Genomic DNA, 8,284 nt, shown 5'->3' on the forward strand with positions numbered 1-8,284 from the left:
AGTTAGGTCCTATAAATAATAAATTTTTGCCTAATGTTAATCAGAAATTTATGAAAGTATTTTTATTGTTAGTTAGCTACTACTGTATTATAAAATTTTGTTTATTCCATCTTTTGTGTATTAAATGTATATTTTACCTTGATGCATGATTCTTATATCCTTTTTCTTTGGTTTTTTACTTCGTATTGAGCCTCTATATAGCTTCGTTCTTTATGTTTTTGCCCTTCCTTGACCTAAAACGAAATTTTCTTTTGTTTCAGTTAATGTATGTACAAATTATGCAGTTCTTTCATTTGGCGTGTGACTATACATTATCCACGTGGGACTGATTTTTGTTTGCCCGCTTTATGCGACATTATCAAGTATTATCCTTACACTTTAATTGGTATTGTATATTTACTTATTTAAAGATATATTCGTTTTCTTGTTTTCTTGAACGTTCTTTTTATATGTATGTACATTTTCATACTATGTATTCCTGATAAGAACATCTGTAGGATGTCGAAATATTGGCTTTTTTCATTATTATTGAAGAACAGTCACGTTTTATTCTAAATTTTAAGTATTATTTCCTTATTTTTTGACACGGGTGCCAGTTTTTAGAAGATTTTTGACTTTAAAAAGTTTTGATGGTTTTAAAGTAAGAAACTATTGTATGAATATTGCTTTATTTCTTGATGTTTAATAGTATCAAAGATACCATTAGTTAGTGGCCTATCTGAAAAAAAAGATACTGTAACTGAAGCCTAGCTAAAAGGATTGTAATTAATTTGCACGATAAATTCCTTTCTCCCTCTTTCCCTACATTACGAGATCAGAGCTCTTGGTCATTCTATGCTTAAACTTTTATGTACGTTTATATCTCTGTGAACATGTGTGTATGTCTATGACTAGAGATAGAAGCTTTTCTTTCAACTCATGATAGCTGCGCGTTAAATTCTGTTATCTATGAATAAGTAACAAGGTAGTACAGTAACTTTGAATCTGGATGATGTTTATTTTTAATCCTTAGGAGTTTTTATAAAGCTTGAAATCATAATAAAGCATATCACTGTATATTTATAGTCACTTTATCTTAATTAGAATTTTTTTTAGGGTAATAGAGATTTAATTATTTCTAATAATAAAACCTGCTTAAAAAGAAAATATACTAAGCTTATGTTTTTAACGCAAATAACTTGAAGTAAAACTAATTAATGTAAATTTTAACTAGTGTATTAAAATCTATTCGAATTTATTTTTAATGCATTTTGTTTTGCTTTTTAAACTTAGCCATAAATCATTTTAGAAAAAATGTATCAATAAGCTAGCAGCAAAAATTATTTAACTGATTTTATTTGAATTTTGTATACTGATTTTTAACACGTCCCATATGGTTTTTTCATAGTTTTTTTTCTCGGAAAAAGTCAACTACAATTGTTATTAATAAGAGTTAAGTTCTGTAATCAAAACATTTTATTTAAGCTTTAGTTTAATATTGGCCACGATGGTCAGCAGTCTCATGGCAAACGCAAGCTTTAGTGTACATCGATGGAGCTTCGGAGTTCAGTGCCACCAACAATCAAGGTGTTAACTAACGTTGGCAAAGATATGACTATATACATCCACCGGAATGCATACTAAGGTTTGTGATAGGCATACAATTTTTTATCATTGCAATCAATACTGCTTTAGTTTAGAAGGATCCGCTTAGCAGTGACAAAGTAAAATGAAAGCCATCTGCAATCGAAGTTGGTATGCCCGGTTAAAATAATCCTTAATATGATGTTGAATACCATTACAGTTCACTAGTGGTACACAGGATGTCAAAAATGGAGATTTTAGTCGTGCAGCTGGGTATTCCTGCTACCGATGACACTCTGACGGTTTGCAACAGACTGGCAACCTACGCTGATTTCCAACCTGGATAGTAAAGATGACTGAGTGCCATGAAAACAAAGGCGTGGTAAGCGCAAATGTCTATGGCATAATACTAGATGACGTGTAGCTGGAGCATAACTAGCTCTAATGTTTAAGGGCATTGAGGATGTTCTTCCGACTAATCTGGTACTGCCAAAGCACCTCTTGCTCCAACAACAAGTTAAGAACAAAAATCTTTGAAAATATAATTAGCCTACGACTAAACAATAAGCACTGGACATTTTCAGAACCATCATCAATCTTTACATTTACTAAACTACCATCAGTCTCATTGGTTCTTTTTGAATCCACATAACGTTAAGTTATCTTGCCAAAAAATATTTTTCTCACAACTTTCTCCAAAAAATATTTTAAAATAAATTGCGACAATGATCCAACAACTAGGAGACTATATCAAGCCATCCACTTTGAAACCAAACCAAAATGGAAGACGTCATAAGTGGGGTTCTTCATCGCGAGGCTGGGTACCCCGGACACCAAAGACCCTGCATTACTTTCTTAACTCTCAGCATTCAATCAATTATTACTGATTCTTTATAAGGTATGCATTTAACAAATTGAACAGTGGAATTATAAAGAAGGAAGAAGCTTAAGCCACCGGAACAGTATTCAACAGTAAGGTGACATTAAATGAATCTCCACTAGAAAAAAGGTACTTTTAAAATCAACCTTTCTAGCGGAACGCTATGAAACCAAGCAGGCCAGAAAATATCACCCAGAGGTATCTAAGCAGTTATATATGCTGAAAACTTAAGTCAAACAAGTGGGCCAGTCGCAGAACTGTCAGTGAAAGCTACGTTTGTTTGCTATTAAAAGAATATTGGATTCCCAAAAAAGCAAGTTCCAGGCAAGTGCAGGCCAATACATATGCATACATGTATGTAAAAAAAAGTGATGAACTAAACTTATACATTTATTTTTACAGCTACATTTATAATAATTATACACACATGCAAACACGCACACAACATATATATGTATGTTAATGCACGTAGACACACATTTATACACAAGTACGCATACATATACAAACAGATATAGTGTCTTCTATTTACATACGTGTGTATTAAGTCAACATAACTTTAAAAAAGTACACTATTGTGAAGAAAGGAAACGTATGTGTAAACTTATGCGCATATGTAGTTATTTATATGTTTGCAGAAGCATGTTGATATTAATATTATCGTACGTTCATAAGTTACACGTATGGTAATGTACGTTATATACATTTTATGTACCTATACGCAAACATACCGATTTCAAGTAACATATACATATACATGTATGTATAAGGTACATAATTATATCGACGTTTATATGTAAACATACATGATTCTTACTATATCTTCGTACATTACACACTGATTTTAGTTGGTTTGGCATTAATATCGCTACCACTGCCCAAGGCCCCCACACTTTCCCCATTAACGCTTCACATACCCCTCACCAGCACCCTTTATAATTTTTGCATACCCCTATCCCCCATTAACCCTCCTTAAAATACAGTAAAATTCATTACATTTCTCCGTTATTTCAATCGGGTTAAAATTTTTGATCCCCCCAGGCTCCTCACAATTTTTAAACCCCCCCCCCCATAACCCCCGCTGAACATGACAGTTTAAATAAAAACCATTCACATACTCTATTTAGTTAAAATGAGATCATAGTTTTCAAATTCTTTTACTGTCCTCCGCAAATAAGATCTTTCGTTAAGGAATTCGTTATGTTTCTCCGTAATCTCAAAAAAATAATTATGTACAATTTACATAAATTAAATGCTTAGCAAATTTCCTTACCACCTATGAGATTTGAATGGTGGATTGGTTTTTTTTATTCTAAGACTTTAAAGAAGTATATAAATTATATTGTTAAAAAATTATAATTCTTTTACATTATAAAACTACAGTAATGCTATGCGCAATTTTTTATTCAAGCAGTTCAAGAACAAGAAAAGAAAATTTTGTCATAAAGTACTTAGTTTTGAGTCTGAAATTTTTACTTTAAAAAGTTCATTTTTTGTTTCACATTTCAATGTTAAAAATAGTATTATTTAAACTGACAGATAAAATGAATCAGTGAAATTTGTTTATTATATGCAACTAAATCTGAGAAAAAGAATTTCTTTCCAAACTACACTTTCTATTTCTAATTTATTATCACGATAAATTTAAATGGATAATCCATTTTGACTTTTGAATCTTGATAAAGCAACATATAATTGACCATGTAAGAATAAATTTTCAAAAAATATAAACTAACATTGTCAAAACCCTGGTCTTGACATTTAGTAATGATCATCGAAAATGCTCATACTAAAGGAAATCGCTTTCTATACAGAATAAAGGGTAATGAAAATGTATTTTCGATATTCAAAGTTATATTTGGAATAAGAACTATTTGTCCATTTTTAAACCAGTTATAAAATCATCTTCAATGCTATATTTAAATGATTTTGTAATTTGTAGTCTTGTGCCATTACTTAAGCTGTCAGAAATACTTAATTTTCTAATTAGTATTACGATTACTCCAATTTTTAAATTCAGCTTATGAGGAGTCAAACCTTCACGAATATTATTTAAAACTGCAACTGAAAAATTCATGTAAATATCGTCGTTAGACTTATTAACTCCCTTATAAGTTGCATGATCTATGTTATAGTAAGTTTTCCTTACTTCTGGTGAATGGTATGGAATTTTTTTGTTTAGGAATTGAGTATATTTATGATGGGAAATAAGAATAATCTTATGTATTAAACAGTTTTTTTTTTTTTTAAATTATCGAGCATACGTTATCAGTTTTCCATGTTTTATTAGTCTTCGAAAATTTTATTTTTCCTTCTCCAATTTCCAAAAACAATTTAGAAAATTCTGAGTCATGACAGCAAATATTATTGTTGAATTTCATTGTATGAAATTATGACTAAGGGAACCATAATTTAAAATATTAAATACAATCATACTTCTATAACAGTATCTTAAAACCGGCAGAATTTAACAAAAATCTCCACCTAAGATTATTTGTTTGTTTTTAAAGTGTATGTCTGTGTTACATAAATGGCGCAAAGTTCTATCAACTAATTCTAATGCTTTTTTCTGGATCATTGAAGCCTCACCTCAAATTATTAAGTCTACTTCTTTTTATTTTTTTCTTTCTGATTTCGATTCGATTAATAAGCTTTCATCAATACTCACATCTAAAGGTAAATGAATAGTTTTGTGACTGGTCATTCCTTTAAAAAGTAATATTGATGCAATATCAGTCCCTGCCATCGATAAAATTTTTTCACCACAAGAAATTAAGTAATGTATTGAAATTTTGTACAAGAATGTTTTTCCTCAATCACTAAGACGATGAATTCAGATGATCCTATTTTTTTGTTTACACATCGTTTTAAAAATTATTATTTGATCTGCGTTCAATTAATCGTACAACAATATATTTAGACATTTTTGTACTAAATGGAATTTTCTTACGATTACCATTTTTCCTCTAATTAATTTATGTGTAAAAGAGCACAATCATGCTTTTATCAATAAAATCTTCATTGGAAAGTTTTTCGTTTTTTTTCCAAATTTTATCACCTTGTATATTCTCCGAAATCAAAAACCAAGCAAAAAAACTTCGGAATTAATAAAGTTATATGATAGTACTCGCTTTTTAAAATATATTATTAATTTGTTAATAATAATTAAATAATTTTATAGCTATTGATACATCTTTGAAATTTCTATATCGTTTTCTATTGTATGTTCTTTTCTCATTAAACGATTTTGCTTCTTTAAATTTGTTCAATATTGATTTTTAAAAAATTTTAAACTATCCTAAAAAAAAACAATGTTTCGTCTTTAAATTGTAGTATTTTTTTTTTGATATTTTTTTGTTTCACCCCAATTTTTAATTGATCATTAAAAATATAGTATTCTACAATATTCATATATTTTATTAACTTCGCATAATTGTCAATTGTGTTCAATTCAAACTAAGCTTTAAGCAGTGTTTGCAAATTTTGTATTCTATCTTCAATTAAATTTTTTTGAAAAACCAATTTTTGTTTATTTTCGATATGTATTGGTAAACTACGGGTAAACGTGGGTATTACTGCGGCTGTATCAATTATTGTGGTTTTCATAAAATACCATAAATAAATTTGTAAGAAAGTGCGCCCAAGCTTAAAAAAAATTGAGCATGTAATTAATGAAGTTCTTCACATTATTAAAAATATGCAATGTTTCAAAACTGCTTCATTAAAAAAAAAAAATGATTTAAAGTTAGCACCGTTGAGAGTAGCTTAGTATTTGACAACGACGTGCTACGAAGGCTTACTTAAAACAAGCTCCTTTCATTGTTTATTGAATAAAATATGCTTTGTAATAACTTTTTTATAAGATTTATTTTCTGAAATAAAATAAATCTTATAGCACTAAAAAGTTTTTTTATAGTATTAAAAATAGATACAATAATACCAACACAAAATTCAGCTGGTGTTTGTATTATTGTGGATTATTACACTGCTGCAGCAGTAACCAAAATTTATCCACTTCGGCTTTCTTAATACGTACACAGTCCCGCGTATCTTCGATAATAGGGTTAGTAACTTTAGATAAGTAAGTATATTCTGTGATAAGTTACGTCAAAAAGAATAACCAAAGATGTTCCTGAATCTACAAAAAATACTAGTAATGAAAGGTCACGCGTAAAAAAGAAGCCGCTTAAGAATAAAAATGTAAAAAAAAGTAAGGTTATCATACACTCGTAAAAGGATAGATGTTGCTTGTCAGGAGGTAAAAGCAGGTGGTAAAATTCCTCAGGCAGCTTAACCTTACAGTATTCTGAAATTGACACTTCGTTGGAAAAAGGGTCATGCATTTTCTACAAAACGACCTGGACCTTCTTGTGTACTCACAAATCAGGAGGAACAAGAGCTGGTGAATTGGATAATGAAGTGTTGTAACAAGGGTTTCCCTGTTGCAAAAGCTAAGTTGTTTGAGAGTGTCCAAATCATTTGTAAAACTTTCAAAAGGGCAACACCCTTCACCAACGACACTTCTGGACGAGCATATTTTTCTGGTTTTACTAAAAGATATCCAGAAATAGTACAACGAGTGTCTGAAAAAGTTTCTCTGAACAGGGCAAAGGTTTCAGAATATTCATTAAAAAAGTGGTTTTCTGAAATCTGCACACATCTGGAACAAAATGATTTACTTTCTACAGAGGCAGATCGAGTTCTTAACTCCGATGAAACTGGTTAAAAATTTTCTTGTATACGTTCAAATTTACTCAGGTACCTTAAATTATCTGTTTGATAAAACATTAACTTTTTGGTAGGATTTTATCTTAATTCTGCTCCTATATCTGTCCTAGCACTGAAAGGTCATAAGAATTTGCACACACTTTAGCTCCAACACTAGTTCTCTTAGCTGACAAGTCACTACCAGATCATGCCTCTACAATGGCTACGGATGATTTGGCTTTTGGTTTATTTGGAAACGAATGGAAGTTAGCTCAAAATTATTACGAGTATGTGGCGAGCATTTTTCAGCCTTGGCTTACAAAAAACGTAATACAAAGGCCCGTAGTATTGTATGTTGATGGACATGCATCACATATGACCTTGCATTTGAGCAAATTTTGTTTGGACCATCAGATAGTATTTATAGCTTTGCATACGAATGCCACGCACATAATACAGCCACTGGACGTCAGTTTATTTCGTACATTCAAAGTTCACTCGAGTAGAGTATCCCAAAAATTTTGCCAAGAAAGGTTGAGCATGGGTGTGCACGAATATCAATGTGCTCCCTCGATAAAAAAAACATACGAAGCTATTCCTTTGAAAACAATCTTACCTAACAGATTTAAGAAGTGTGGTCTATACCCATTTAATCCTGATGCAGTGGATTATGAGAAGACTAGAAAAACTATAGCGTTCCATGGGGAGGATTGTCCATGTGATCCAGACCAAAGTAATAAGTCAAGCCCAGAAAAAAAATTAAAAGTTTTTGAGTCATTCTTGAGTGAAGAAGAACTTGAATCTAATCACTCAAATACAACAAGTACGTGGGATGGACTGCCAGCAGATGAAGGACTCTTTAAAATTTGGTATAAATTAGAGAATTCTTATAATGATACACCAAATTCTTCATCAAAAATTTCATCTTGCAAGGTGTAGTCATAGTTTATCATTTAAAACATATCAACTGCATACGTTGATTGGTAATTGTTTTTAAGCTATATCATTATTTTCTTGGACTCAATCTGCTGATGAAATTAAAGAACACCCAGTTAAAACCAGTACTAGCACTAAAACTAGTCAAGACATAACTATAGAGTCCATTCCAATTGTTGAAGCCATCTGAAACGAGCA

Source organism: Copidosoma floridanum, unplaced genomic scaffold (genome assembly GCF_036245765.1).
Source record: "Copidosoma floridanum isolate Cflo_tuat_1 unplaced genomic scaffold, Cflo_Japanese_pri ptg000033l, whole genome shotgun sequence".
Taxonomy (NCBI): domain Eukaryota; kingdom Metazoa; phylum Arthropoda; class Insecta; order Hymenoptera; family Encyrtidae; genus Copidosoma; species Copidosoma floridanum.